This window comes from Camellia sinensis, chromosome 8 (genome assembly GCF_055761805.1).
Source record: "Camellia sinensis isolate YWXY chromosome 8, ASM5576180v1, whole genome shotgun sequence".
Taxonomy (NCBI): Eukaryota; Viridiplantae; Streptophyta; class Magnoliopsida; order Ericales; family Theaceae; genus Camellia; species Camellia sinensis.
The window spans coordinates 97,650,251-97,660,137 of record NC_138968.1 but is presented as its reverse complement, the minus strand read 5'-3'; positions in this window follow the sequence as shown (position 1 = coordinate 97,660,137).

The following is a 9,887-nucleotide window of genomic DNA, read 5'->3' as shown; positions in this document are numbered from 1 at the left end:
TGTCCTTCTTTTACCTTTGTTTTGGCTTAAAAGGGCAACATGCATGCTTGGTTGTTTTTGGTCCCATCTCAGAGTTTTTTTGGGTGCCTATTAGTCATGTTATATCTCTGTCTTTGGTTGGATTTGTAGACCTTAGCATGCATCTTGTACTTGCTTTGTAATTCCTTATCTTGCCTAGAAATGTGCCATGTGTTTAGCCTAGTATATCTTCATGATTTGGCTTAGCTTATTGAAGCTTTTGGTCATGATTTGTCATGCTTTAGGTCTGTTGGCCACCGTTTTTGTCATGTTTGTCGTGTTTTACATAGCTCCTTTGCATTCTAGAATTTTGGCCTTGAGCGAATGAGTCATTAGCATGCTTTGGTTAGGTTGTTTAAATGATTTGGAGTCACTTTTTATGCTATTTCAATCCCTATATCATGCTTGTATGACAGCATTTATCATCCTTTTATGCCTTGAGGTGTTATAGTTTTGTGCCTTGAAATGGGCATTGTGCATGCTTGTATGTTCAAGTCACTTGGGTTGCCATTCATGAGGGTTTTGGGGCGTGTTTTAATGCATTAAAACTCTGTTTTTTTTTTTTTTTTGGTTGTTTCATTCATACCATGTGTGGTTATGATAGTTGTGGTAGAAGGCTTCTTTTATGCCTTAGCCTTATGCTCTTTGGTATGCAAGTTTGCATGAGTATTTGCCCATCATCCCATCAATTTTGGCCACTATTTTAGGGTGTGGCTGAGGGTCCTCCATCTTAGTGTAAGTCCATGGATCATATATTTGCATCTTGTAGTATGCTCATGACATTGCATGTTGTGGTATCCTTATGGTTGGTGCATTGTTGCATGCCCACCTCTTTACATACTTGCCTATCTAGTGTGCATTGTAGTATTGCTTGTAGTGTTGCATGCTAGTGGCATTACCATGTTGTTTGCATGATAGTTTGCATTGCATCACATTTGACATGTTTTGCATCTTAGCTTCTTGTTGCATTTTTGAGCCATGTTTGCACAACATGCATTGCATTGCTTGGTTTGGGGTGTCAAACCTAGTGTGAGGGTGAGAGGTGTTCATACTACAAGTGATGAAACACATCTCAACCCTCGGTCACCGAGGCCCTTGACTTTGACATGATAGGGTCTTGGTCCTCATTTGTGTGTTGCATGCATTTTACATTGAATGGCAAGTTTGGTCCCTTAGGCTATCTTGCGCAATTGATGGCCCAAGGATCAAGGACCATGCTCCCCTGAGTTCAATACATGATAGGGAACATGACCATGCTTACATGTGCTTGAAATTCTATGCCATGTACTACCTGTCCTCTGCTGCTATCAAAACTGTTTTCTGTAGGAAGTTTTTGCCGACCGGCAACATTTAGTGCCGACCGGCCATTAGCGAATGGCCAATAATTTCATCAGAAGCCGACGGCATTTTACCATGGCCGGTGGTCATTTCACTTAGCCGGTGGTGTCATGCAGTGCTCATTGAAAATACCCTGGGACTTTGGCAGTTTTCAGAGAAGCAAGAGGCAGTAGTGCTATGGCTATGGGTTTCCGGGCAAGATGGATCGGGCATGCATCATTCACGCATCCCGAGGCGGGGGCTGCGGTCATCTTCTCTCTGCATTTAATTTGTTAGTTAGATTAGAAATTCTGTAATAATTAATTTAGTATTATTTATTCGGACTGTAATATTTATTTGGACCCTCCGAGTGAGGGCAATTGTGTAATAAGTGTGCGTGAGTGTGTGTATGTCTTCCAACCCCACGTCTTTCTTCCCTTTTATTTACCCGCTTATGATGGTAGACTAGGGCATATTTAAATTAGCATACCTTATGCTGTGCATGCGTGCATTCCTACATTTGTCTTGCATGCACTGGGCTCGGCGCATCATTCTAACTGCATTTGTATTTCAATTCCAAATTGAATACGTGTTAGTTGTAGCATTTCACATGTCATTGTAGATTAGCCGAGCCTATCTTAGTTGCATCTTGCATGTGTTGCATTAGCCATCTTAACATGAACTAGGATCATGCATATGATTATTAACTAGTTTTTGTTTTGGCTTGGAGTACTAGGTGAGCTTTTATGCTTTAGCATACCGCATGCGTGTGAGTGTTGCTATAATTGCATGATTACCATGAGGCTAGCTGCTTATGTGATATAACTGCTTGAATGCCTGTGGATGGAGGTTGAATTGCTTAAATTGGGATAATGCATTAAAACTGTGAGTTTTAAGCCCACTCGATAGTGGCAAAACCATCTTTTCTAAAAGCCCACTCGAGGGTGACAAAACTTGCATTTTAGCCTACTTGCGAGTAGCAAACCATCTTCAAAACAAACATGCAATGTTTTGTTCCAATTTAGGCGATTTGGTCTATACTTGTTTGCTGCGCGCAGAACATAGTAATTCTAGGCTAATAAATGGAATAAGAACACATAACGTTTTCAAAACTAGATATCATGGTTAGTAGAGGCCGATCTTCGGATCGGGCGAGAGGGGGTGCTCATAGCTGACCTTCCCCAATCGTACCCAAGTTCCCGAGCCGAGGCAACTTTGGTGATGACGGACACGTGGCCTTTGGCACCGAGTCAGGGTTTCCTAAATTCCCCCTTAAAAAATATTTAGGTGGCGACTCTGTATCTGGCAAAGCAGTCCATGTTTGGCACTTCTTTTCGAAAATCTGTTGCTCAAAACTATTTGCCGGATTTGGACTCTTTGGTTCAGATTAAGGACCGTGACACAAATTGAGTCCGAATTGTAGTGAGGCCCACGGGCGCGTCTACAGTAAGTAAAAGAGAGAAAGAAGTGGGGGTTGGAAGACATGCATACACTCACCCACACTTATTACAAATTTGCCCTCGCCCGGAGGGACCAAATAAATATTACAGATAATTAACCTACAAGCTAATTAAATATTACGGGCCATCTAATTAGCTAAGCAAATTAACTAATCTAGGGAAAACAGATAAACCGCCTCGGGAAGAGAGCCCAATGCAATGCATGCTCGGTCCTGCTCGGAAGTATACTGCCATGCGCAAGCTGCCTCTGTTTTCCCTGCTATACTCCTCTGAAGACTGCCAAAGTCTCAGGATGTGCTTACTAGATGTTGAGGAGTGCCACCGGCTGGAGGGAATCATCACCGGCTGTGATTTGGTGTCCATCGACACACAATGAATCCATCGGCCACCGATTTATTGCCGGTCGGCACTCTATGCAGTCGATCGGTAAGAAGTTCCTACAGAACCTGTTTTACAGCAGCAGAGGACAGAACTTTGCATGGCAATGCAATTCAAGCCATATATACACCAATCATGTCCCTTATCATGTGTATGACTCAAAGGGACATGGTCCTTGGTTCTCGGACCATCAATCGCGCATTTCCATGCGTTATGGCCCAAGGGACCAAGTGTGCACATTTTGATGTCAAATGCAATGCAAACCAACAAACCAAAGGGGCCCAATTCCTATCACTAGATCAAGGAACAAGGCATGCATGCATGAGGCAATGCAACCTAGGCGTATGAACTAGCATGCAACATGGACAATGCAATGTATACATGCAAGCATGCAAGCAAACGTGCAAGGTATGTATGCAAACAAGCATAGGATGGACTTAAACATGATTTAGGCAGCCTTAAATAGACCTAAAACAGTGGCCATAAGTGCTATGAAATGAGGACTAAACACACATACACACATGCACATGTTAAAGGGATAACACTCAAGCACAAAAAGGCAACTCTCAAGCACGCTTGAAAGAGGCATAACATGGACTAATGGTATGCAAGGTAAGCATTGAAAATCATGTTACAAAAGGTGCTAAGCCAATTAAACAAGATAAACAAGGCATGCAAACAAAGCCAAAAACCCAAGACAAGCCAAGAGGCTCAAACCGAGACTAAGTCAACCAAGCCTCACAAGGCTAAGAGGACTTAAAATAGGTCTAATGCGAACCTAAACAACACCCAAGGGACACCTAGATGGCATCTAAGTGGCTCAAATTCAAAAGCATGCACAATGACCAAAACATGGAGCATGCAAGACAAGCTTTCAAAGCTTCAAAGAGGCATCCAAGGCAAGCATACAAGCATGTTAAAGGGACTGAAATAACATGGCAAATGGTCCCAACCCACTAAATTAAGGCAAGGATGCATGCTATACATTCACACACTTAAGGCCAACAAACCAAAAATGCAAAGGGGCTATACTAAGCATGCCAAAGTCGACCCAAACAACTAAGGACAGACCTCAAACATAGCAAAATAAGCACAAAAGCTTCACAAAGCTAAGCCTAAAACATGCTAGAACAATGGTTTACAACCTAAGGCATGTTAAGGCAACAAAGTGGCATTACAAGGCATGTATGCTAAGCAAGCATGGTGTACCAACACCAACATACAACAATGCTATTTCATGGCGAAATAAGCATAAATAACAGCCAAGGCATGGTCAACATGAGGCTTAGCTAGGTGCTCATTAAAGAGGCAAAAATGGCCCTTTTCAAGGACAATAGGGAGAGGGGGTGGCCCTCCCCTTCTTGGGACTTCAAGGCACCATCCTTACCACTGAAATCCCTCACGATTTCAGTGGTGAGGAGGCCCAAACACCAAAGTCCCGGAGCTCACTCAAAATAGCACAAAATGGAGCCCCTCAAGGCTTAAGAGGGGTCAAACACCTCCAAACCGCAAAACACTCTAAACAAACTATTTAGAGGGCCCAAAAACAGAACTTTTTTATATTATACACTAAGCTCAAAAACAGTTCTAAGATAGGAAAAAATAGTATGCAAAAATGGGGTAAAAAGGGGTAAGATTGTTACCCTTGTTGACCTTCTTCACAAATGGTAGACCAGCCCCTTCCTTGAGCTCAAAACAGCTCCAAAACTCCAAGAACAGACCTCTGGTCCTTCAGAACCAAGAAAATGTGTAACACTATGTGTTTGTGTGCAATAGTGAACCCTAAACGCACACTAAACACAAGAGGGAGAGAGATATAGAGTTAGGATATAGACAAACCCTAACCCAAGAACTCAATCCCTAAAATGGTTGTCTAAAATGTCCAACCCTTTTCAACAAGAGAGAAGACCTCTCTTTATAGAGCTTTTTGTCTTGTAAAGCTTACAAGACAAGCTTCTAAAGAGAGAGATCCCACCATACACGTGTATGGAGGGGGAGCCAAATGCAAGACAGCTGTGTCAAAATATCTGCAAAAGCAGATACACAGTAGTCGGCCGGCCAAAGATGCAATTGACCAAAAAAAGATAGCCGACCGGCCATCTATAGTGTCGGTCGGCCAAATATTTGGCCGGTGGCCACAAAACACAGCCGATGGCCTCAAGCCACGGCCGGTGATGGGTGGGGATGGTCTACAAGCCCTACCCTGCCTCTCAAAGACAAAACACAAGTGTTTGGTGTCAAACCAAGCACAAAATAGTCGAGTCGAGAGGTCCTGCGACGAGGCGCGCTGCCAAGGCTTCCGGGAACTCAAGACGAACACAAACCTGGATAATCACCGAGTGTTCAAATGGTGACGTCCAAGTCTTGAGGATGGTCAAAAATGGGGTGTCGACAGCGTCAGACACGCGGAGAGCACGTGTCAGACACGCACCAGAGACTGTCCCATTTTTATTTTCATTTTTTCTACATCCGGACACGTTCAGGACATGTTATAGAAACTTTCGGGACACGTTCGGGGTAATTTCAGAAATTATAAAAAAAATTTGGGATCGATTTGTAAATGAGTAAAAATAGATCAATATCTGCCCTAATCTACTTCGATTAGAACAGAAACAGAAGAGAAAGGGTGAGAAAGAGTGGACCGGGTCCATTCGTCGTTCGTCGTTCGTCTTCGCTTCTCGTCGGTCGTCGTTCCTCCTCGATCGTCATTCGTCACTCGTGTCTCGTCGTCCCTCATTAAGGTACACGCTGCTCTTCTTCGATCTTCATTCTTCTTCTTGTCTCGTCGTCACTTATTTTTACATTGATATTTCATTAGAGGTCAAAAAAATATATATCTATTAACTATAGCGGGATGGAGCGGTTCAGTTGGCGGATTACAAATTTTAAAGGTTACGCGGATAGTGGTTAGAACGATGTGAATTGCTACGGATCAATTCGATTTCACTAAATTGAGTGACATTTTGCATAGCCTTAGTTCTTATTGTTCTTTCAGTTTCTTCATCAGGTGTGGGTTCCATCTTGTCTTGCTTCTTTCTAGTTTTAATTTCTTTATGTGGATCTTCTTCTTCGTTGTCATCTTCCTCTTCTGGAAAATCACGGTAACTGTAGAACCTAGCAACATATGCAAAGATTAACAGATTGGCTATGCTCACGACCACTAATGCAGCATAAAAAAGATCCAAACGGCTCTGATTCACAGTGTCTGCAATCTAACTTCCATCTTCAGCTCTCAACTTCATGACCACCACGTCTAATATCATAGTAAACCCTATGTTCACTATTTTTCCCCATCCATTCACAGCTTCAGTGAGTACGAGTGCATACCTCTTCGTTATTGACTCTGGAACCTGATACTTAAAAAAATCCTCAATACCATAAAGAGCTAATCCATCCATGATTCCCATCTGTACAAACTGCGGAGAGAGCCAAAATACAGATATTGGTGCAATGGCATCGGGATTAGCTAACAAGTCGTGTTCTTTCAAAGCTTTTAGCCTTTTATACTCCACCCACCAAGCAACATTACAACAAGCCAAAGCGGCAAGCATTCCTAAACCAACCTTCATTCCAGCTGAGTATCTCTCATTCATTCGCTCTATTCATCGTTCAAATACTATCCTACACAGAGGTTGCAGTGCACACTATGAAGCACGACCACCTCTCCGAGGGCTCTGTACAAGTGTTAGACACGTGTCGGACACGGACACACGTCAGACACGCGGAGAGCACGTGTCCGGCACGCACGAGAGAGTGTCCCATTTTTATTCTTATTTTTTTACATCCGGACACGTTCAGGACACTTTATAGAAACTTTCGCGACACGTTCGGGGGTAATTTCAGAAATTACAAAAAAAATTTGGGGTAGATTTGTAAATAAGTAAAAATAGATCAATATCTGCCCTAATCTACTTCGATTAGAACAGAAACAGAAGAGAAAGGGTGAGAAAAAGAGGACCGGGTCGATTCATCGTTCATCGTTCATCTTCGTTTCTCGTCGGTCGTCGTTCCTCGTCGATCGTCACTCGTCACTCGTGTCTCGTCGTGCCTTATTAAGGTACACACTGCTCTTCTTCGATCTTCATTCATCTTCTTGTTCGATCTTCATTCTTCTTCTTGTCTCGTCGTCACATTTTTTTACATTGATATTTCATTAGAGGTTAATAAATATATATGTATTAACCATAGCAGAATGGAGCGGTTCAGTTGGCGGATTATAAATTTTAAAGTTTACGCGGATAGTGGTTAGAACGGTGTGAATTGCAACGGATCAATTTGATTTTACTGAATTGAGTGACATTTTGCACAGCCCTAGTTCTTATTGTTCCTTCAGTTTCTTCATCAGGTGTGCTTTCCATCTTGTCTTGCTTCTTTCCAGTTTTAATTTCTTTATGTTGATCTTCTTCTTCGTCATCATCTTCCTCTTTTGGAAAATCACGGTAACTGTAGAACCTAGCAACATATGCAAAGATTAACAGATTGGCTATGCTCACGACCACTAATGCAGCATAAAAAAGATCTGAACGGCTCTGATTCACAGTGTCTGTAATCCAACTTCTATCTTCAGCTCTCAACTTCATGACCTCCGCGTCTAATATCATAATAAACCCTATGTTCACTATTTTTCCCCATCCAATCACAGCTCCAGTGAGTACGAGTGCATACCTCTTCCTTATTGACTCTGGAACTTGATACTTAAAAAAATCCTTAATACCATAAAGAGCTAATCCATCCATGATTCCTATCAGTACAAACTGTGGAGAGAGCCAAAATACAGATATTGGTGCAATCTCATCGGGATTACCTAGCAAGTCGTGTTCTTTCAAAGCTTTTAGCCTTTTATACTCCACCCACCAAGCAACATTACAACAAGCCAAAGCGGCAAGCATTGCTAAACCAACCTTCATTCCAGCTGAGTATCTCCCATTCATTCACTCTATTCGTCGTTCAAATACTATCCTATACAGAGGTTGGACTGCACACTATGAAGCACGACCACCTCTCCGAGGGCTCTGTACTAGTGTTAGACACGTGTCGGACACGGACACGCGTCAAACATGCGGAGAGCACGTGTCCGACACGGACACGCGTCAAACATGCGGAGAGCACGTGTCCGACACGCACCAGAGAGTGTCCCATTTTTATTCTTATTTTTTTTACATCCGGACACGTTCAGGACACGTTATAGAAACTTTCGGGACACGTTCGGTGGTAATTTCAGAAATTGCAAAAAAAATTTGGGGTCGATTTGTAAATGAGTAAAAATAGATGAATATCTGCCCTAATATACTTCGATTAGAACAGAAACAGAAGAGAAAGGGTGGGAAAGAGAGGGCCGGTTCCATTCGTCGTTCGTCGTTCGTCTTCGCTTCTCGTCGGTCGTCGTTCGTCGTTCCTCCTCGATCGTCATTCGTCACTCGTGTCTCGTCGTCCCTCATTAAGGTACACGCTGCTCTTCTTCAATCTTCATTCTTCTTCTTGTCTCGTCGTCACTTATTTTTACATTGATATTTCATTAGAGGTCAAAAAAATATATATGTATTAACTATAGCGAGATGGAGCGGTTCAGTTGGCGGATTATAAATTTTAAAGGTTACGCGGATAGTGGTTAGAATGGTATGAATTGCTACGGATCAATTCGATTTCACTAAATTGAGTGACATTTTGCATAGCCCTAGGTCTTATCGTTCTTTCAGTTTCTTCATCAGGTGTGGGTTCCATCTTGTGTTGCTTCTTTCCAGTTTTAATTTCTTTAAGTGGATCTTCTTCTTCGGCGTCATCTTTCCCATCCGGGAAATCACGGTAATTGTAGAACCTAGCAACATATGCAAAAAATAACAGATTGGCTATGCTCACGACCACTAATGCAGCATAAAAAAGTTCCAAACGGCTCTGATTCACAGTGTTTGCAATCTAACTTCCATCTTCAGCTCTCAACTTCATGACCACCACGTCTAATATCATAGTAAACCCTATGTTCCCTATTTTTCCGCATCCAATCAAAACTTTAGTGAGTACGAGTGCAGACCTCTTCCTTATTGACTCTGGAACCTGATACTTAAAAAAATCCTCAATACCATAAAGAGCTAATCCATCTATGATTCCCATCAGTACAAACTGTGGAGAGAGCCAAAATACAGATATTGGTGCAATGGCATCGGGATTAGCTAACAAGTCATGTTCTTTCAAAGCTTTTAGCCTTTTATACTCCACCCACCAAGCAACATTACAACAAGCCAAAGCGGCAAGAATTCCTAAACCAACCTTCATTCCAGCTGAGTATCTCCCATTCATTCGCTCTATTCGTCGTTCAAATACTATCCTATACAGAGGTTGCACTGCACACTATGAAGCACGACCACCTCTCCGAGGGCTCCGTACCAGTGTTAGACACGTGTCGGACACGGACACGCGTCAGACACGCGGAGAGCACGTGTCCAACACGCACGAGAGAGTGTCCCATTTTTATTCTTATTTTTTATACATCCGGACACGTTCAGGACACATTATAGAAACTTTCGCGACATGTTCGGGGGTAATTTCAGAAATTACAAAAAAAATTTGGGGTCGATTTGTAAACAAGTAAAAATAGATCAATATCCGCCCTAATCTACTTCGATTAGAACAGAAACAGAAGAAAAAGGGTGAGAAAGAGAGGACCGGGTCGATTCGTCATTCGTCGTTCTTCTTCGCTTCTCGTCGGTCGTCGTTCCT